This window comes from Meriones unguiculatus, chromosome 3 (assembly GCF_030254825.1).
Source record: "Meriones unguiculatus strain TT.TT164.6M chromosome 3, Bangor_MerUng_6.1, whole genome shotgun sequence".
Classification (NCBI taxonomy): domain Eukaryota; kingdom Metazoa; phylum Chordata; class Mammalia; order Rodentia; family Muridae; genus Meriones; species Meriones unguiculatus.
In genome coordinates, this window is record NC_083351.1 from 100,813,433 (window position 1) to 100,836,482 (window position 23,050).

Consider the following 23,050-nt stretch of genomic DNA (forward strand, 5'->3'; position numbering starts at 1 on the left):
AATAGTTTGAAGAGAACTGGAGTTAGCTCTTTTTTGAATGTCTGGTAGAATTCTGCACTGAAACCATCAGGTCCTGGGCTTTTTTTGGATGGGAGACTTTCAATGACTGCTTCTATTTCCTTGGGGGATATCGGACTATTTAATTGATTTACCTGGTCCTGATTTAGCTTCAGGCCAATCTCCCTTATGAACATTGATGCAAAAATACTCAACAAAATACTCGCAAACCGTATACAAGAACACATCAAAGATATCATCCACCATGACCAAGTAGGCTTCATCCCAGGTATGCACGGGTGGTTCAATATACAGAAATCCATCAATGTGATCCACCATATTAACAAACTGAAAGAAAAAAACCACATGATAATCTCTCTAGATGCTGAAAAAGCATTTAAAAAAATCCAACATCCATTCATGTTTAAAGTATTGGAGAGATCAGGGATACAAGGCACATATCTAAACATAGTAAGGGTGATATACAGCAAGCCTATAGCCAACATCAAACTAAACTGAGAGAAACTTAAAGCAATCCCACTGAAATTAGGGACAAGACAAGGCTGCCCACTATCTCCATATCTCTTCAACATAGTTCTGGAAGTCCTTGCTAGAGCAATAAGACAGTTGAAGGAGATCAAGGGGATACAAATTGGAAAGGAAGAAGTCAAATTATCACTATTTGCAGATGATATGATAGTATATGTGAGTGACCCCAAAACCTCTACCAGGGAATTCCTACAGCTGATAAACACCTTCAGCAAAGAGGCCAGATAGAAAATTAACTCAAAAAAATCAGTAACCCTCCTGTATACAAAAGACAAAAGGGATGAGAAAGAAATTAGGGAAACAACACCCTTCACAATAGCCACAAATGACATAAGGTACCTCGGAGTAACCCTAACCAAGGAAGTCAAAGACTTGTATGAAAAAAATTTCAAGTCTCTGAAGAAAAAATTAGAAGAAGATATCAGAAGATGGAAAGATCTCCCATGCTCATGGCTTGGCAGGATTATCATAGTAAAAATGTCCATCTTACCAAAAGCAATCTACAGATTTAATGCAATTCCCATCAAGTTACCAACACAATTCTTTACAGACCTTGAAAGAAAAATTCTCAACTTCATATGGAATAACAAGAAACCCAGAATTGCTAAAACAATCCTCTACAATAAAGATCTTCTGGAGGTATCTCCATCCCTGATCTTCAGTTGTACTATAGAACAACAGTTTTAAAAACTGCATGATACTGCCATAGAAACAGAATGGTGGATCAATGGAACCAAACAGAGGACCCAGAAATAAACCCACACACTTATGGACACCTGATCTTTGACAAAGATGCCAAAACCATACAATGGAAAAAAGAGCATTTTCAACAAATGGTGCTGGTCCAACTGGATGTCTACATGTAGAAAAATGAAAATAGATCCATACTTATCACCCTGCACAAAACTGAAGTCCAAGTTGATCAAAGACCTCAACATAAAACCAGACACATTAAATTGGTTAGAAAAAAAAACAACAACTGGGGAATACCCTAGAACTCATTGGTACAGGAGAGAACTTGCTGAACAGAACACCAACAGCACAGGTTCTAAGAGCAACAATCAATAAATGGGACCTCATGAAACTGAAAAGCTACTGTAAAGCAAAGGACACTGTCATCAAAACAAAGCGACTGCCTGCAGATTGGGAAAGAATCTTCACCAACCCTTTATCTGACAGAGGACTCATATCCAGTATATATAAAGAACTAAAGAAGCTGAAAATCAGCAAACCAAGTAATCCACTTAAAAAATGTGGAACAGAGCTAAACAGAGAACTCTATGTAGAGGAATATCAAATGGCAGAGAAGCATTTAAAGAAATGCTCCACCTCATTAGCCATTAGGGAAATGCAAATCAAAACAACCCTGAGATTTCACCTTACATCCATCAGAATGGCCAAGATAAAAAACTCAAGTGACAACACATGCTGGAGAGGTTGTGGAGAAAGGGGGACCCTTCTCCACTGCTGGTGGGAATGTAAACTTCTACAACCACTCTGGAAATCAATGTGGCCCTTTCTCAGACAACTAGGAATAGCGCTTCCTCAAGATCCAGCCATACCACTCCTAGGCATATATCCAAAAGAGGCTCAAGTACACAAAAAGTACATTTGCTCAACCATGTTTGTAGCAGGTTTATTTGTAATAGCCAGAAGCTGGAAACAACCCAGATGCCCCTCAACTGAAGAATGGATGCAGAAATTGTGGTACATCTATACAATGGAATATTACTCAGCAATGAAAAATAAGGAAATCATGAAATTTGCAGGTAAATGGTGAGACCTGGAAAGGATCATCCTGAGTGAGTTGTCCCAGAAGTAAAAAGATACACACGGTATATACTCACTCATATAGACATACAACATAGGACAAACCCACTAAAATCTGTACATCTAAAGAAACTAAGCAAGAGAGAGGACTCTAACTAAAATGTTCAATCCCCATCCTGAAAGGCAAAGAGGATGGACATCAGAAGAAGAAGAAAACAGGAAACAACCTAGGAACCTGCTACAGAGGGCCTCTGAAAGCCAGAAGAAGTAAATAGGAAACAAACTAGGAACCTACCTCAGAGGGCCTCTGAAAGCCTCTGCCCTGCAGACTATCAAAGCAGATGCTGAGCCTGATGGCCAACTGTTGGGCAGTGTGAATGGAATTTTAAGGAAGAAGTGAGAAATAGTAAGAGCTGGAGAGGACAATAACTCCACAAGGAGAGCAACAGAACAAGAAAATTTGAACACAGGGAACTTCCCAGAGACTCATACTCCAACGAAGGACTATTCATGGAGATAACCTAGAACCCCTTCACAGATATAGCCCATGGCAGTTCAGTGTCCAAGTGGGTTACATAGTGATGGGAAGAGGGACTGCCTCTGACATAAACTGATTGGTCTGCTCTTTGATCACCTCCCCCTGAGGGGGGAGCAGCCTTACCAGGCCACAGAAGAAGACAATGCAGCCACTTTTGATGAGAACTGATAGACTAAGATCAGAAATGGGAGGAGAACCTCCCCTATCAGTGGACTTGGGGAGTGGCATTCATGCAGAAAGGGGAGGGAGGTTGGGATCAGGAGGGGAGGAGGGAGGGACTTATGGGGGGATACAAAATGAATAAAGTGTAATTAATAAAAAAAAAGTTAAAAAAATCCTCAAAAGGTTTTTTTCTGGTCTCATACTCTTTTCTTTCCCTCCCTAAGTTGCTTTATCCTCTGCTTCTCTTTGGCATTTTATGATATTAATCATAGCATCTGCACTAAGCATGCAAATGGTATTAGTTCTCAGCTTAACCTCTTTTCTGCCCCTCACTTATAAAATGATCCCATGATGCTCTGTGCTTTTAAAAAGTGAGAAAAAATGATCTACATATTATGAAAACTATACTTTTGTATCCTTAAAGTGATGTCACACTCAACTTATTTATTAAGAACTTTTTACCAAATATCTACTTTGCCATGGCCTTTGCTTTTTGCTAAGGGCTCTAGACACAATGATGAGAAGACAGACTCAAGTTCAGCCTTTTACATACATTCCTAGATATGTAACACCACACATCTGTGTAGAGGGTCTGCTAAAGGAACTGACGTAGCAAAAAGAGCCCAGTATCTCCATAGGATATTCCATTTCAGCTTGATGAATTACAGCATGAATGAGAAATAGGTAATACAATGAATGGAGAAGTAAAAAGCATGTATTTGTAGACACTAAAGAGTAAAACCTATACCTGTGTATGTTAAAGCATGTTGTCAGAGGTTTCAGTAAGCTGAGCTCTGATGTCCACATGAGTGACTTTGGGAGGACAATTCATAGATGAGTTTGAAGTTGTCCTGTGTGTCAGAATAAACAAGTTCTTTCTAGTAACACATATAATTCTTTTAAAGGGAATTATTGGAGTGTTGAAGCATCAAAGGTAAAGCCAGTGACCTGACATTCCTCCTTCTTAGGATCCACGGACCACAAACCTTCCTATCCATCAACGTATTTGGATGTAGATATTGATGTACTAATACAATCAATATACATGTTTATTGAATTGGGTACTTCTAGATTAAGCAACTAAATAAACCATTTGGCCAGTAAATTAAGTATTATCAATAAACTCACAATTACTGATAGTGCTTGTTTAATCAGAAAAATCACATTTGCTCTCATGTATTAGACAAAGACAGTGACGAAAGGGTACTCAGGGCCCAGCTGTCTGCACACAGAGGTGCTGTAGAGCTAAAAGGTTCAAAGGCTATTCAGCCCATGTTCCCCAGCAGAGCCTACAGTGTTATTTAAATTGGCCTTGCTCTATTCAGATATAAGAGGTTTTTCAACACCCCCGTTTAAATTTCAATACACTTATCCAAAAACGGTGACTCACAAAGCAAAAGCACTTGGTGTTAAAGCAGGCATCTGAGTTTGACTCCCTGCATCCATGTAGTAGTGAATTCATGTTCTTGCGAATTTTCCTCTGAACCACACACACACACACACACACACACACACACACACACACACGGGGGGGGGGATTTCTGTACTTTATCGAGCTTCTGTACTTCTACAGCATCAACATTATCAGCTCTGATCCAAAAAATTAATTCATCACTATTCAGACAAAATTCTGAAATGTAAACACAGTCTCCACAAAACAAACAAGGAGTTATAATGATGCTAATAATACAACGTGCTTTTTTCAAGCCAGTGAAAATTTTTTATTCAAGAAAGGTTTTCCTAAACAATCTCCCCAGATAACAAACTGATGCATTTATTATGCCACTCTTAATTCCCGTATGTATTTTCAACTAATTGCATACCCTAATATTTATTTATACAGCATTTCATAACTTGCAAAGTATCTTTAACCTTTACTTTTATTATTTCATTTCAAATTAACAGCAAATCATTGATAACCAATTTCAGCGAAGCTAAAGAGAGTAAAAAAAAAAAAAAAACCTTAGCAATTTAGCCAATATCAAATATAAACTCATTTTCAGAGCAGATGATTATCATCAATATTTCCTACTCACTAAACATATTGTGGTCATTTAGACAGAATCTTCACATACCTGTCTTGCTTGTGTGAATCTTCCCAGAGAGACAACAAGGGTTCCAATTAACTGAGATAGTGACTGAAATTAGTCCCTGCAAATGTGAGGACTTAAATTAAACTCGCAGAATTTTACTGTAGGGTATAAAATATTTTCCTGCATCCAGATTAAGTATTTTCCTTCCTCATGTAATGTCTCTATCAATGAATTTTTTATGATGGTGGAAGAATGTGGGTTCATACTTTTCAGGTCAAGTGATTAAATATAAAATTATTTATAGTTGGCTCCTGGAGGTTCCTGCCGACAGTGTCGTTTTTAAATAACTATTTTGAATAGCAATTTTCTGCCAAATTACCAATTTCTTCTTTTCTCTGCAGTGCATTATAATGGCAGAGGCAGTTCCTGATGGAGTCAAATGCTGCAATATAAACAAACTGGACATATTTAACACACTCTCACTGTTATTTAATTTTTATGAGAGATTTTCCTCAGACAAAAACTAAAAGTAGTAAAAAGAAAAAAGCCTGTGGAAGATCCATCTTTCTCAACTATTGGTTTAAAAAAAAAATCCCTTTAAAACACTAAACAAAACATATTTTTTTTCTTGTATCTTAAATCTCAAAAAGTCTAAAGATAAAACATACAGAACTCAGATAAAACATACAGAACTCATTTTGTTTCTCAGTTTTCTTTCTCTTCTTCTTTCTCTTCTTCCTTTTCTTCTTTAATCAACATGCCCTAAACTGAATTTTTTTAACCCCACTATCACCACTGCTCAGGGGATGTTGTAGAAGAGGAGGCAGAAAGAATATAAAAGCCAGGGGATAGAGAGGAATGCTGTAAAATGCCGGCCTCTTGATATGATGTGGCTGTCCCAACAGAACTCACAGTAGCTATGGTTGCCTGCACAGAGCTGCACAAGATCAAGCTAGCCGATATTCTAGCATGGGTGAGATAAATGATTCCAGCCTCCACCCCTCACTGAGGAACTATTGGCAGAGGGTGGTTGCTGGCCGAGGGGAATCGTTACTGAGGATGCACCCACTTCTAGAATCCTATGCTTCAGTGGACACATCGTGTACACGTGGGAGGCCCTAGCTGGACTTAGTAGGCTACCAAATAAATGGGATGGATGTGTGATGACGAGCTATGAGGAGAACTGGAGGGGGAGGGGATACGATACATACATGAAATTCTAAAAAACACAATTAAAGATTAAATTAAAAATCGAATAGTTCTTAAGTGCTTAAAATTTATTATTAGAGAAATGAATGGAGGAAAATATTATGCGTGGGCTGATGTGTCAAGGTTGATAACTGACAAGCTAATGGGAAACTGTAAAGTACTGGTATAACAAAGCGGTAGAGTGGAGCAAACTCTAACCTCACGGAGGAGAACAGATAAGATGTGGTTTTTTTCTAAGAATCAATACATATGATAACTGCATATGTCGACAAGTTTCACTCGTGTTATTTCAATACCTCTGAGGGAAGATTTATTAGGAACTATTACTAAAATGAATTTTTAATGCTACGGTATTGATCCTATCATAAGGTATACAGCAAAGGAAAACTGGGTCGTGATTTTGAGATGTTCGACTCGAAAGAATGACTCATCACTGTCGAGGTTCCAGTGGTTTAGAAACTTCGATAATAGAACTTACATCATTCAAATACAGGAGGTAACTCATAGCAGTAGACGTCAGTTTGTTGGAGAAATACGAAATAAAATAAAATGATTGATTACTTTTCTAATATTGGCTTATTTGGCTCACAAGAAAATCCTTCATAACTCATATCCAGTGATGAGGAAGTCACCTGTGTTCATCTGTGAACCCTTGGCTTAGCTCTTTGTGTGTACTCACCCATGGTTCCCTTAGAGTTATCTCTTCAGGAAAATTCATTCTAGAAGCATGAGAGGATGTGGTCATTCATTCAGAAGCTCTTGGAGAACCTAGTCCTGGGATAGTCTGGTTCCATGTGCAGCACTGCCCTCTACTGGGCAAGGCGAGTTCTTATGCTGATAATGGCTTGCCAATTGATTACTCAAGGACAGGTTGGTAGATGATGCATAGACAGATCATCCACACCGAAGTACTTGATATATATCTTTAAGCTGAGGAGGCTGAACAAACTATTATAGAATACTGTAATATTCAATTTGTTCATCTAGCCCTCTAATTTATTTTGTGGGCTGTTTTGAATAAACTGATTTAATGTGAATGTGGGAAGTTTTTATATGTTGTAAGGTTTTGCCTTACATCATTTAGAACTTAAGCACAGGAAGGCAATTGATGTAACATATTATTATTAAATAGTTACCATGTTTAGTAACAGCTCATATTTGAGTGATAGCGGTGTGTTATTTGCTCTGAATCTTGCTCTAGGAGATGGGTGACAAGCAGATTTTATTTTCTTTACTCCTGGCTTTTACAATGTAGGGCAGAGAGTTTAGAAATAGATACTGAAGTAAGAATAATTACTTTTTAATGTAAAAGACAAAGGTCAGTGTGATCTCAGACTTCAAGCTTAAGTCATATTGAGTTAAAATAGAAAATCATGATCATTTAAATAAGTAGGTTTAAAATATTTTAACATCCTGGACAACAAAGCCCACACTTACTGTCAGAACATTCATAGATAGCAAACCAACCATTGGTGAATAACACAGTTTTTCATTGTTTTTATGATCAATATTCTTATGAAAGCAATACTTTTTAAAATCTTTCATGTTCTTTCAATATTTATCTCAACAAAACTCAGAGGAAAAACCAACAGTTTTATAACATACTCCATTACGATGTCTATGAAAATACATCATACAGCTTGTTAAATCACACTTTGTTTTTTAAGAAATGTGTACACTAAGGTAGGATTCGTACCCTTCTGTGAAATATTGGAATAACAAGAAGGAATCTATTTATTTGCCAAGGATGGCCAAAAGGTACATGGTGTCCTGAGGGTATCTGGTGGATTACTCATTGAAAATAATTTCTGTTGACTCTCTCCTTAATTTTTTTTTAAAGACATCTAAGAGTGAAAGGTTATTGGTTCAGTCCAGAGAGGACATCTTTGTAATGTCTGCCAAGGAATCTTAGAACAATAGCAGTCAAAGGAAGTTGTATCCTCAGTACAGCTGTATTGTAAGAGTTCCAGAGACCCTGAGTTCCATGAGTTACACCAACTTTTTAAACAGTCATGTGTATTTGGGGTAAGTGGGAAGCCTATTATACTGTGTCTGCCTGCTCAGTTTCCTCACCCTGTTTTGAACACTAGTGGACAGCAATCTCCAGTGAACACGTGGAAAGCAAATAATGTGCCACGACAGCCACCCAACGCCTAAGGAGGTTTTCCATTAGCTTCCATTTCCAGAAAATGCACAAGGGTCATTGGCACAAGACCCCGTAGATCCTACAGCTGCCTCTCCAGGTGATGGGGCCATGATGATGATCAAGATGTACACACACACAGTCAGACTGTTGATATCTGCTTCGCTGAAGCAGGGGATGTTGTTTAGAGAACATGAGAATATGGATATAATTTAAGTGATCTGTAAGAAGTCTGCATACAAAATAGTGCCTTTTTAATAATCTCTAACTAAAACCCAGCACTTCGTTATTTACAAATACAATATCACTAACAACAAAGACTTTATAACGTGTAAAATGATCCTTATACTATGTCATAGTTTACATGTTACAGACACTCAAATTGTCACTAAGTCATAATGAATTTAAGTGGCAGAAGTTACTAGAAATAGCACAAGATTTTATTTCCTGACACCAGGTAATAAAATCCACAATACAGCTCATGCTTTTTTGTATATTTGCAGTGACTGCTTAATTATGTTTACAACTTATTTTCTTCATTGTCACATTTAAAGTCTTATGGTTAATAATATTATGTAACTCATACTTGTGCAACATTACAATTGAAAAAATCTGGAAGGTTTGTTTAAAAGATTACCTTCCACTTAGGGAGGCAGAGGCATGCAGATCACTGTGAGTTTGAGGCCGGCCTGCTCTACTGAGTCCAGGACAGCCAAGGCTACACAGAGAAACTGTCTTGAAAAACAAACAAAACAAAACAAAACAAGAGATTACCCTAGAAAATCAATGAAAAAATCAGTGGATATAACAAAAAGTAAATAACAAACTGCTGAAAATAGAGACAAAATTTGAGTTAAAAAAATCATTTATGTATCTCTGTGTCTGTAATTCCATGTGTGTCCTGGTCCCTGTGGAAGGCAGGACAGGACATCATATCCTCTGAAGCCGGGGTTACATCTGAAAACTGAGCCTAGGTCCTCTGGAAGCACAACAAGTACTCTCAATGGCTTAGCCATCTTTCTATGCCCACGAAAGTGAATTTTAATAGGTTCCAGAGAGTGCGGGTGTGAACTTTACATTCCTTTAAAATAACAGTGGATAAGTGTAACCATGGAGACCATTAAAATGTATAACTTAAAATGTGATTATAGAAAAGTGTACCAAAAGTATATGATTAATCTAAAAGTAAGCAATTAGGAAGAAAAAGATATTCCAGGCATGTAAGAAGGTATCCCATTTATGTGTGTGGAATCAAAGCATTAGCAGGAATGAAGTTGAAATGAAAGCCTTAAAAGGGGGATTAGCAGATTCATGTAAGGAGTGGGAAGCTTAGGAGTTCAGAGGACAGACAGAGGTGAAACAGATGTGCAAATGAAAAATTCAGGAAATATAATCAACAAATTTTACCTGTACTATGTGTGTGATTAAAACAAACCTTAATAATAATAATAATAATAATAATAATAATAATAATAATAATAAATTTGTACTGATCATTTGAGCAACGAAAGTTTATTATATTATAAATAACTTGAAAAATCGTTTTGGAGACAAGGTCACATGTCTGACCCCAAACTTGTTTGTAGTTGAGAACCACTTTGATTTGCTGACCCTGCCTTTATCTCTCCGGTGCTGAGATTAGAGTGTGTCCTCTATGTCTGGTTTATGCAGTAGAATGACACCTAAGACTTTATGCAAGCTCAGCAAACAGTCTACCACCTGAGAGATCTCCCAGCCTAAAGACTGAAATAACACAAATCCCTCCATAGTGACACCTTTGCCAAAACTGACAGAAAGAAAGAAATAGAAACCCTCCCAAACTTGACACCACTGTGATAAATTATTTATTAAACATCTTTGTGTATTTAAAACTTCTGCTTTTCAAAGTGTTGCTATCTGAATAGTTTTGTGGTCCTTGTGTCTTTTAAATCTCTTTCTTAGGAAATCTGTTATAATAGCCAGTAGTCTACCAAAAAAAAAAAAAAAGAATTTTAAAGAATAAAATTAAAATGAAGCTTAAGCACATTGGAATGAAATGAAGTTAGAAGATTCAATAAAATGAAGTTAAAATCATGCGTTTCGAATAAAGAAATATGAAACAGACTGTAATTTTCAGAAACAAGGTAGACAAAATTAATTTTAAAACATGTCAGAATAAAAAGTATCAGACATAGTAGGAGTGAAACAAGAATCACCTAGATCTTGTGGAGTACTGTTATTGGAGAAAGAACACAGCTTCAGCTGATTTGTCTTTTAAGTATCAGGGCGTACAGCTTCCAGTCTGGCAGGTTTTAAAATACCAGCTTTCCATAGATACAGACTTGCCTGTTCAAGTCAAGAAGTAAAGGAAACCCAATGAATGTCATCAGATAGCTTTTATAACTCATCCACAGTTAGGCAGGCAGCAGAGCTATTCAATTTGCTTATTAATTCTTTTTTTTCAAGGTATAATTGCTTGAGTGGAACTGTACATTTTTGTAAAGATGTCAGTGCTCTATTGTTTAATTTTTAAGTTTAATACAATTATAAACAAAATTAAGAATAAGCTTTCTGGAATTAAATATTTGACACTAATATTTATATGTAAAATAAACATTCAAGCACTGAAAAAATAGAATACTGTAAACTAAATTTATCAGAGCTTAAAACATTACACAAACCTGTAATTAAAAAGCTGTTACTAGTACATGAACAAAGAGAGTAATAGAATAGAGGAAAGAGGTGTTAAATAATCCTTTATAGCTATGGAAATATAAAAGACTTCTCATGGGCCAGAGAAACAAAGGTGAGATCTCCTGTGAATGCTAATGTAGGAGCCTGAATGAGAAAAACATGAAAAATACTGAGGTCTTATGATTCAATTCTAGATAAAAGTGACAGTTATATTTGGAAAAATTGCATGGCAGCGTCATTGTAAGCTAAAAATGAAAACTAGTGAGAAATATTTGGAAGATGCAACATAGATAAAGTTCTATTATCTACAGTTTGTGGAGAATGCTTCAAAGTAGACAATAAAATAAAGAGCAAAATTACAAAAAAATAGGAAAGTGGGCTTAAGACTTAAATGAACATTGTCTATGCATTACGCAAGTGCCACCTACTAACATCTAAATTTGTAAAAGGAACAGGAAGAGTAAAATGATTTCAGTCATGTAAAATGAATTAGAATAAAAAGATCTTCACAGATATTTACACAGATGTTTGTGTGTATAAATATATATATACATACACGCATTTTCTTATTAGAATCATGACAATACTTGAAATAAAAAAAAAAAAAAACAAAAACTTATGACCCAGGTGACTGTCAGTAGACGAACAGTTAAGTGAAAGGTGGCATCCATGAAAAGAATACTCATAAGTCAAAAGGGAGACGTTCTAGTACAAATGACAATGTGCTGAAAGCAAAAACATTGCAGATTAAGTGAAGAAAGCTAGACTAAAGAGAGTATATTACAGTGGTTTTCTTTAAGCAAGGAGAATAACAGAACAAAAAAGTCTAGGCCCAGGGGTCTTTTCTGAGACTGATACTTCAACCAAAGACCATGCATGGAGATAACCTAGAACCCTTGCACAGAGGTAGCCTATGGCAGATCAGTATCCAACTGGCCTCCATAGTAATGCAAACAGGAACTGTCTCTGACATGAACTCAGTGGCTGGCTCTTTGATCACCTCCTCCTGAGGGGAGAACAGTCTTACCAGGCCACAGAGGAAGACAATGAAGCCAGTCCTGATGAGACCTAATAGGATGGGGTCAGATGGAAGGGGAGGAGGACCTCCCCTATCAGTAGACTAGGGGAAGGGCATGGGTGGAGAAGGAAGAGGGAGGGTAGGATCACAAGGGAGGGAATGAGGGAGGGGCTACAGCTGGGATACAAAGTGAATAAAATGTAAATGTACATCTAAACAAACTAAGCAAAAGAGAGGACCCTAAATAAAATGTTCAATCCCCATCCTGAAAGGCAAAGAGGATGGACATCAGAAGAAGAAGAAAACAGGAAACAACCTAGGAACCTGCCACAGAGGGCCTCTGAAAGCCTCTGCCATGCAGACTGTCAAAGCAGATGCTGAGCCTGATGGCCAACTGTTGGGCAGAGTGAATGGAATTTTACGTAAGAAGTGGGAAATAGTAAGATCTGGAGAGGACAGGAACTCCACAAGGAGAACAACAGAACAAGAAAATTTGAACACAGGGAACTTCCCAGAGACTCATACTCCAACCAAGGACTATTCATGGAGATAACCTAGAACCCTGACAATGCAGCCACTTCTGATGAGAACTGATAGACTAAGATCAGAAAGAAGGAGAGGAGGACCTCCCCTATCAGTGGACTTGGGGAGGGGCATGCATGCAGAAAGGGGGGGAGGGTGGGACTGGGAGTGAAGGAGGGAGGTGCTTATGGGGGGATACAAAATGAATAAAGTGTAATTAATAAAAGTTAAATAAAAAATTAAAAAAAGAAAAAAGTTAAAATAAAAAACTTGCAGAATAAGTTCTCTTTAGGACAAATGGTGGGCTGTTGTTGCCTGGAGTTGTTTGTGAAATGGGCATGTGCAGTACTTTTTAATGTATGTATGTTTTTTTCAGAAAGGGAATGCTACTTAGTTGCTATATGATTATGGATATGTACTGCCATATTTAATGAAAAACTATTGACTTATGAATATGAATGAAGAATTTGATGATACATGTAGATATTTGAAACAAGGATGGGTTCATGAGCATTATGTGAAAAATATCCTAAATATTTATGTGTCACACTGAGAAGAAATTCATTATGTGAAATTTAGAAATGATCCTGGTATTTTTGAATAAGTTATATCTTTGGTCATCTACAACTTCAGTGTGATATACCTTAAGAACTATAAGACTTCTCATCAAAGAAGCTTGACTTTTATAGTAAACCAGAACTGGCCGCAATGCAGAGATAAATTGATCTGTGGATCCCGGTTCCAGTGGCTACATCTTCAACTCAATTCCTTCTGAGATGTCAGGAGAGGGGGTGGGAATGTTGTAAGAGTCAGAACAGGATGTCTGCTGTGACTCTGTCTCTCTCAGAATTGGCTGCAAAGTTTTCCTGCTGCTCACTCCAGCCTTTCTCTCTAGCCCACCTCTGTGAACTCTGTCTTTTTGCGGGGTTTTTGCTTCTTTCTTTTTGTTTGTTTTGAAATATTTTGTTTTATTGATCCTTTCTGTTTGTTTTGTTTGCTGTGTGTTTTTGTTGTCTTTATACTAATTAATTTTTATTTTTTAATTTTAATCACAGGTTATTTATTTCGTATCCCAGATGTAGCCCCCTCCCTCATTCTCTCCCAATCCCATTCTCTCTCCCTCATCTCCTCCCTGCCCCTTTCCAAGTCCACTGCTAGGGGAGGTAGTCCTCCTTTTCCATCTGGCCCTAGCTTATCAGGTATCTTCAGGACTGACTGCCATGTCCCCCTCTGTGGCCTAGCAAGACTGTTCCTCTCTTGTGGGTGGGTGGGTGGGTGGGGAATCTGAAAGACTCTACCTAGTAGTGTATCAAAGCAGTTGCGGAGACTCATAACCAAATCTTTGGCAGAGTGCAGGTTCATATGATAAAAGGGGGAGTTTATATGACTGGAAGAGGATAGGAGTTCCACAAGGACAAAATATATCAGGGCACGGGGGCCCTCTATGAGACTGTGTCTCCAACCAAGGACCATGTATGGGTATAACCTAGAACCCCTGCTCAGATGTAGCCTATGGTAGCTCAGTAACCAAGTGGGTTTCCCTAGTAAGAATAAAAGGAACTATTTCTTACATGAACTCAATGACTGGCTCCTTTGTCTTTTTTTAAGAAAGAGAAAGGCAGAGACATAGAAAGAGACAGAGAAAGAAAGAATGGGCAAGAACCTGAAGTTGGGTCTGTCAGGAGGTACGGGAAATCTGAAGGTGTCGGGGGAGGGGAAATATGATCAAGAAAGGGGCTGTATAAACAAGACTTGAAGGGTGAATTAACTATACCATTCCCTGACATACGCTCAAAGAACTTAACGGGCTTCCCCACAGACACCTGCCCAGCAATGTTGATTGTTACTCTATTCACAAGAGCTAAGGAATGGAAACAGCCCAAATGCTCTTCAGCTAAGGAGTGGGTAAAGGAAACGTAGTGTATATACATGACAGAGTATTATTCAGCTGCCAAGAAAAAGTGAAATATACACATTTACACAACAGTAAAGGGAAACAGCAGCTTGTATTTATATATTTATTAGCTCTTATGAATAGAGTAACAATCAACATTACATTACATTATATAACAACAATGGTTAGGGACTAGAAGAACATACATTTGGGAAGGGTTTGACATGAGATGAGTAGAAGAAGGAGGGGTGATTTAATTATATTTTAATACAATTAAAAAAAACAGAAATTCAGTTAATTAGAATTCAAGTAATCTTATAGTGGAGAAATAGAATGTCCAGAGCTACCTTAAGTTTCACGTGTAACATTTTATTTTTATTTATTTATTTATTTATTTTTTTATCAGTTACATTTTATTAACTCTGTATCCCAGCCGTGTCCCCATCCCTCATTCCCTCCCAGTCCCTCCCTCCCTCCCTCATCTCCACCGTGCCCCTTTCCAAGTCCACTGTTGGGGGGGACCTCCTCCCCATTCATCTGATCCTGTTTTATCAGGTATCTTCAGGACTGGCTGCAAAGCCCTCCTCTGTGGCCTAACAGGACTGCTCCTCCCTTGGGGTTGGGGAGGCCAAAGAGCCAGTCATTGAGTTCCTGTTAGAAATAGTCCTTGTTCCCATACTTTGGGAAACCAATTGGTTACTGAGCTACCACAGGCTACATCTGAGTGGAGGTTCTAGGTTATATCCATACATGGTCTTTGGTTGAATGGCAAATGGTGGGATCTAGAAAAGATCATTCTGAGTGAAATATCCCAGAAGGAGAAAGACAAACATGGAATATACTCACTTATATAGACCTATAAGATATGATAAACATAATGAAATCTATACACCTAAAAAAGATAATCAATTGAGCGGACATGGGGCAAGATGATCAATCCTCGTTTAGAAAGACAGATGGGATATGCATTGAACATATGACAGGAGTCTACTGAGCGCATCTGAAAGACTCTAACTAGCAGTGTTTTCAAAGCAAAGACTCATGACCAAACCTTTGGCAGAGTACAGGGAAACATAAGAAAGAAGGGGAGTTAGTCTGATGGGGAAAGGATAGGAGCTCCACAAGGACCAAATATATCTGGGCACAGGGTCTTTTCTGAGACTGACATTCAACCAAGGACCATGTATGGATATAACACGTAACATTTTAATTTCCAAGTTTCAAAGATAAAATTTAAGATGGTTGTTTTTACTAAGAAAATAAGATATTACCAGGTTTTAGATTTAGTTAATAATTTTACAATCTATAAATAAATGTTTGGTAATTTTACTTGGCAGATTATTTTCACATCTGATATATGCCAAAACCCTAGTTGATCTAAATTTATGTGTATTTTACTCTAAAGGTAATGACATATCTAATTGCTATTTTTAAAAACATAACAAAAAAAAAACAGAAAAAAGTTGAATGCTAATTGGCAAATGCATTTTGTTAGTAACATGACAGAAGCAATTCTGAAATGATTATGTGCACAGTGGAATTAGGCAAAGGCACGTCTGTGTAGAAGTTGGGAGCTGGTATTCTTAGGTGAGAGATTACATAGATGGCCTGAGGTCCAGGGAGAGGTGTAGAGTTTGATTCCTTCAAGTTAGATAATTCTTTCTTCTTCTTCTTCTTCTTCTTCTTCTTCTTCTTCTTCTTCTTCTTCTTCTTCTTCTTCTTCTTCTTCTTCTTCTTCTTCTTCTCTTTCTATTTTTTTAATTTTATTTTTATTATTAGTTACATTTTGTTAACTCTGTGTCCCAGCTGTATCCCACTCTCTCATTCCCTCCCCAACCCCACACTCCCTTCCTGGTCTCCTCCCTGCCCCTTTCCAAGTCCACTGATAGGGGAGGACCTCCTCCCCTTTCATTTGACCCTGTTTTATCAGGTATCTTCAGAGCTGGCATCTCTGGCTGAGGTTTGCCTGTTTGTATTGTAGTGAGGTGACATGTCTGAGCATCATAAGTAAAGACTCTTCTGAAACAGATTATTGAAGCCCTAAATGGTAAGAAATGAAGAGAGTAGACCAGTAAGTTGGTCACGATACCTTGGCTGTTGCTTGGGTCTGAGATATAATGATGTTCTGTTATGCTCATGGATCAGACCTTTGTTCAGTTATTATCAGAGAGGCTTCCTTTGACAGCATATGAGAGTAGGTCCAGAGACCTACAGTCAGACATTATGCAGAGAGAGTCTAAACTGGAGTTCTCCATCAGGTCCCTTTCTTTAGAACTTGAAGAACCCTTTTGAAGAGGGAGGAAAGATTGTATGAGTCAGAGGGGATGGGGAACACCAGGAGAATGAGCCCACCAAATCAACTAAGCAAGTCTCATATGGCCTCACAGAGACTGAAACAGTAAGCATGGGACTTGAAAGGGTCTGCCCCAGGTCCCCTGTGTATATATTATGATTTATGATATTGATTATGAATAGGTCAGGTTACTGTTTTTGTGGGACTCCTAACAGTGAGAGCAGGTCTGTCTCTGAACCTTTTACTTTCTCTTATGACTGTTTTCCTCCTGTTGGGTTGCCTTGTCTAGCCATGATATGAAGGCTTTTGCCTTGTCTTATTGTATCTTGTTTTTTCCTGTTTGGTTGTTTTCTTTTTTATTTTATTTTATTTTTTAATTAAATTTTTATATTAGTGCAGTTTATTCACTTTGTATCCCAACTGTAGTCTGGTCCCTCATTCCCTCCCAATTCCACCCTTCCTCCCTCATCTCCTCCTATGCCCCTCTCCAAGTCTACTAAGAGGGGAGAGGTTTGCTTTTTTCTGAAAGGAAATGGAAGGGAATTTATCTTTGGGAGAGAGGAGATGGGATGGGGCTGGAGGATTAGAGGGAAGAGAAACTGGTCAGAATGTATTGTATAGATATTTGTGTAGAGTGCAGGGAATCTTATGAAAGAAGTGGGAAATAGTAAGATCTAGAGAGGACAGAAACTCCACAAGGAGAGCAACAGAACCAAAAAATCTGGGCACAGGGGTCTTTTCTGAGACTGATACTCTAACCAAGGACCATTCATGGAGATAACCTAGAACCCCTGCACAGATGTAGCCTATGGCAGTTTAGTGTCCAAGTGGGTTCCCTATTAATGGGAACAGGGACTGTCTCTGACATAATCTGATTGGCCTGCTCTTTGATCACCTCCCCCTGAGGGGGGAGCAGCCTTACCAAGCCACAGAGGAAGACAATGCAGCCACTCCTGATGTGATCTGATAAGCTAGGATCAGAAGGAAGGGGAGGAAGACCTCCTCTATCAGTGGACTGGGGGAAGGGCATGGGTAGAGAAGGGAGAGGAAGGGTGAAATTGGGAGGGGAGGAAGGAGGGAGCTACGGGGGGGATACAAAGTAAATAAACTGTAATTGATAAAAATAAAAATTAAAAAGATAAGAACCCATTTTCACTAAACATAAATAAATAAAAAAACTCTTAGTATTATGTAATACAGTAAGTAGGAAAAGGCTCAATAAAAATAATTCTAACAGCAGAGCTGGGAATGGTGGTGCCTGCCTTCAGTCCTAGTATTGGGACATGTTAGAGACGTGAAGATTGGTGAGTTTAAGGTCACTCTTTCAAAATCAAAACAGAACACACACACACACACACACACACACACTCATATACAGTAACATGCACAAAGTTATCAAATAATAGTAAGGTGGAAAAAATGACAAAAAAGGAAGAGGCATCATTATTATAATCAATAAAAAACATCTGTTCTGCTAAATTAAAGTTAGAAAATTGTTACATTAGCTTGCTTATGTTTCTGACAAAAATTTGGGTGGATTTCTATTGGAGAATGTCCACCTCTGGCCTTCACTGGCTATTAGAGCTGGAGGTTATGTTTCCAACATGATCCTGCACCAATATTTTTGGTTGGGGATTTCTCTCCTTTTCTCTCTCTCCAGGGTACCAAATGCTTAATTCCCTTGACTGCTTTCCTGTCATGGCCCTGACCTTCAAGACAGTTTTTCCAAGAGTCAGTTTTTGGAAAATGCATCCTTCTAAAACATGCAATGTAAAAGTTTCTATAAAAACAAACAAAAGCTCTTAACACTTCCAAAGAATGTGTGTGTGTGTGTGTGTGTGAGTGTGAGCGTGTGTGTATGTGTGTGTGTGTGTGTGTCTGTGTGTGAGAGTGTGTGTGTGTGTCTGTGTGTGAGCATGTGAATGTGTGCAGGCAGGAATTGTGAAACTTGTGAGCATTTAATAGACACGTGTGGTGGTCGGGGCTGCCTTAAGTCAAGGGAACTACTCAAGGGACAAAATTCTGGTTTTCTTAAGATAAGAGAGAAAAGAGATTCTCTACATCAAAGGATGATTTTGAATTCTGAGTAAGATAAAACCCACTAAGAACTAGATAAACTAGATAAATTAAAGTGATAAGATGAAATGTCTTAGGCAGAGAGACATTAAAAACTTACCTGGCAGAAAAGCCACATTAGCTAAAAGTAAATTACAGTGTAGCATATATCATAGTCATCAGAGGAATAGAAATTTGTGGCTGCTGGGTACTGATAATAGGTTTTCTGGAAAATCTGGAGTTGACTAGTCTTTAAAGCATCAATCGAAGGATGCTAATACACTGTCTTACTGAGCTCACACATTCCTATGTATACTGTTAGAAATCTATGGACCATATTGTTTTATAATGGTAATAATCATTAATATGCACTTAGAGTTTATAAAGGCAAGATGTTTTATAGGAAGATTTCTATTACTAGATAACTTAATCTTAAAAGGAGTACAGGATAGTGATCATAGTTTTCATTATTTTATAGGCAAGAAGGCATGTTAATAAAGAAGAAGAAATGCAAGCATTAAGACTAAGCCCAGTGCTTCCCATTTCTAATATCTTTTAAAAATTAAATTTATTCATTTATTTGTTTTATATCCTGATCACAGCCCCCTCTCTCTTCTCTTCCTACTTCCATCCTTCCTCCCTCTTCCTCCCTTTCCTCACCCTCTTCTCCTCAGAAAAGGGGAGCCCTCCCCCTTAGAGCCTACCCCAGCCCATTAAGTCTCATCAGGACTTAGTACATCCTCTTATATTGAGGCCAGGCAAGGCAACCCAGCTAGAGGAAAGTGATCCAAAAGCAAGCAACCGAGTCCATATCAGGTATGACCCCTGATCTACTTGTTTCTAGGGAACCCACATGAAGATTGGGCTGCTTATCAGTTACATATGTGTAGTTGATCTAAGTCCAGTCCATGCATGCTCTTTGGTTGGTGTTTCAATCTCTGTCAACTGCTACGGGCCTAGGTTAATTTACAGTGTTGGTCTTCTTGAAGAGTCTTGTCACTTCCGGATACTTCAATCCTCCTCCACACTCCTCTAATTTCCCAAGATTTTTTTTTCTTTACTTAGTTTATCCATAACTAGTTAAAATTCTCAGTTTATTGGCTCTGATATCCTAAGCAGAATTCAGGTCATACAAGGCCACATTGGAAACTCCTTCCATCTTTTCATATTTCTTCCATTTTGTTTTTATGTGTCTAAATACCTTTTGCCTTTATTCTTATAGGTTTATTAGAAAATCATTTACTCCATGATGGGGTGAAGTAGTGTCTCCATGTTGGAAAGATGACAGTAAGTCTACACGTTCTTCAGACAGGAGGACTAAAAGAACCACCCTTCACTCTCAGGTCTGGTTTGTTCTTCTAGGGGTTCTTCTTTCATTAGAGTTTGCGTCTATTATAGGTTGGCTTTCTGCTATCATCTTTTCCTTGGTCCATGAATGAAAAGCAATAAATAATTTATAAGTGAATACAATATTGTGGTGTGGGATGGACATTTTATATGTATGTATCGTGGATGGAGGGAAATATGATCAAGGTTCTAGAAAAACGATTGGATCAGGAAGAAAAGGATATTCTGATTCTGACTCAATGCCTGACTGGCTGTGAGATTGTGCCACTTTGCTGTCATTTGGACACTTATAAATCTCTTTTGTGGAAGTGAGATTAACAGTTTACCTGCTGGATGATTCACATACTTGTGTCCAAAGACTCAGGCAACATAATATAAAATGGGAGATTAGGCTTTTAGTTGGTTTGTAACCTGGAGACAAACAGGTAGGCACTGTTCATGTACATACATGTATGTAAAAACAATTAATGATAAAAGAGGCTGTGAATTTAAAAGAGCAAGAGAGGCTTATGTGGGAGAGTTTGGATGGAGAGAAGGGAAGAGAAGAATGATGTCAAAATAAACATAAAATAAGTAATTTTTCAAAAGTTTCTGTGGTCCCACTCCTGTGTACATTGGAAGGAAGTACTGGTCAGTGGAATGTTTCAGTACTTCTAATTTAATATGATAAACTCTCCATGAAGCTTCACACTGCTAGCAATAACTGCTCTTTGGAGCTGATCATTTCACCTATTTCTCTGAAGCTTCAGATTTGACATTATATTTGACCTTCATGTATTAGTGTCATGCTAAGTAATGATGGCTTGTGGTCCACCCCTCCATCAAACAAAAAAGAATAAAACTCACCTTACAAAGACAATTATTCACCATTTCCAATCATCCATTTTAACTCAACAAGTTGCCGTATTCACTTACTTGAACTAGTTCCAGAGAGTAGAATTGCAATCACCTTAACTAATTACAAAACATGGCAGCTCAAAAACTGTCTGTAACGCCAATTCCAATGGATCTGACACCTTCACAATAATGCACATAAAATAAAACTAAATAAAAAAAAGAACTGCACTATAGTAACAAAACAAAAACAAAAACAAAAACTAATTACAAAACAGCCACAGTACCTTCCTTAACTGCATAAATAAGTAAATACATCATCAATAACAATGAACTTACCTCTGAGGGACTATCTTTCAAATAAGAATTTGAAATAGCACTTACAAGACACACGTATACTCACTTATAAGTGGATATTAGTCTTATAATATAGGATAATTATGCTAAAATCTGTATACCTAAAGAAGCTAGCCAATTACAAATAAAACTGCTATGAACATGGTTGAACAAATGTCCTTGTTGTGTACTTGAGCATATTTTGGATATATGCCTAGGAGTGGTATAGCTGGTTCTTGAGGAAGTGCTATTCCTAATTGTCTGAGAAAGCACCAGAGTGATTTCCAGAGTGGTTGTACAAGTTTACATTCCCACCAGCAGTGGAGGAGGGTTCCCCTTTCTCCACAACCTCTCCACCATGTTTGCCAGAACCTGGTAACAACCCAGATGTCCCTGAACCGAGGAATGGATACAGAAATTGTGGTACATTTACACAAAAAAGCAAAGAAATCACGAATTTTGCATGTAAATGGGGGGATCTAGAAAAGATCATCCTGAGTGGGGTATCCTAGAAGCAGAAAGACACACATGGTATATACTCACTTATAAGTGGATACTAGACATATAACATAAGATAAACCTACAAAAATCTGTGCACCTAAAGAAGCTAAGCAAGAAGGGGGAGGGAAAGTGGGATTAGAAAGGGAGGAGGGAGAGGTTTATGGAGGAATACAAAGTGAATAAAGTGTAATTAATAAAAGTTAAAAAAATAAAAAAGGGAAAAAAACAAAACAAAACAAAAAAAGAAGCTAAGCAAGAAGGAGGACCCTGGTAAGATGATCAATCCTCACTCAGAAAGTTAAGTGGGATGGACATTGGAAGAAGGAGGAAACAGGAAACAGGACAGGAGCCTACCACAGAGGGCCTATGAGACTCTGCCCAGCAGTATATCAAAGCAGATGTTGAGACTCATAACCAAACCTTGGACAGACTTCAGGGAATCTTATGAAAGAAGGGAGAGATAGAAAGACCTGAAGAGGACAGGAACTTCACAAGGAGAGTAACAGAACCAAAATATCTGGGCCCAGGGGTCTTTTCTGAGGCTGATACTCTAACCAAGGGTCATACATGGATATAACCTAGAACCCCTGCTCAGATGTAGCCCATGGCAGCTCAATATCGAAGAGGGTTCCCTAGTTAGGGGAACAAGGATTGTCTCTGACATGAACTCAGTGGCTGGCTCTTTGACCACATCCCCCTGAAGGGGGAGCAGCCTTGCCAGGCCACAGAAGAAGACAATGCAGCCAGTCCTAATGAGACCTGATAAGCTAGGGAGAGATGGAAGGGGATAAAGACCTCTCCTAGCAGTGAATTTAGAGAGGGGCTTGGGAGGAGAGGAGGGAGGGAAGGTGGGATTGGGAGGAAATGAGGGAGAAGGCTACAGCTGGGATATAAAGTGTCTAAACTATAACTGATATAAAAAATAAAAATAAATAAAAAGGATACAAATTTAGGAATACTCTTCATTTAGCTAATCCTGTAGTAGTAAACTCCATTGAATTTCAATAATATGTTTTTATAAGTATGCTATAAAAAGAATTAATAAAAACATTTAATTACAAAGAAAAAATAATTTAAGCAAGATAGAGGACCCTGGGTAAGATGCTCAATCCTCTGTAAGAAAGGCAAATGGGATAGACATTGGAAGAGGATGAAAACAAGGAACAAGACAGGAGC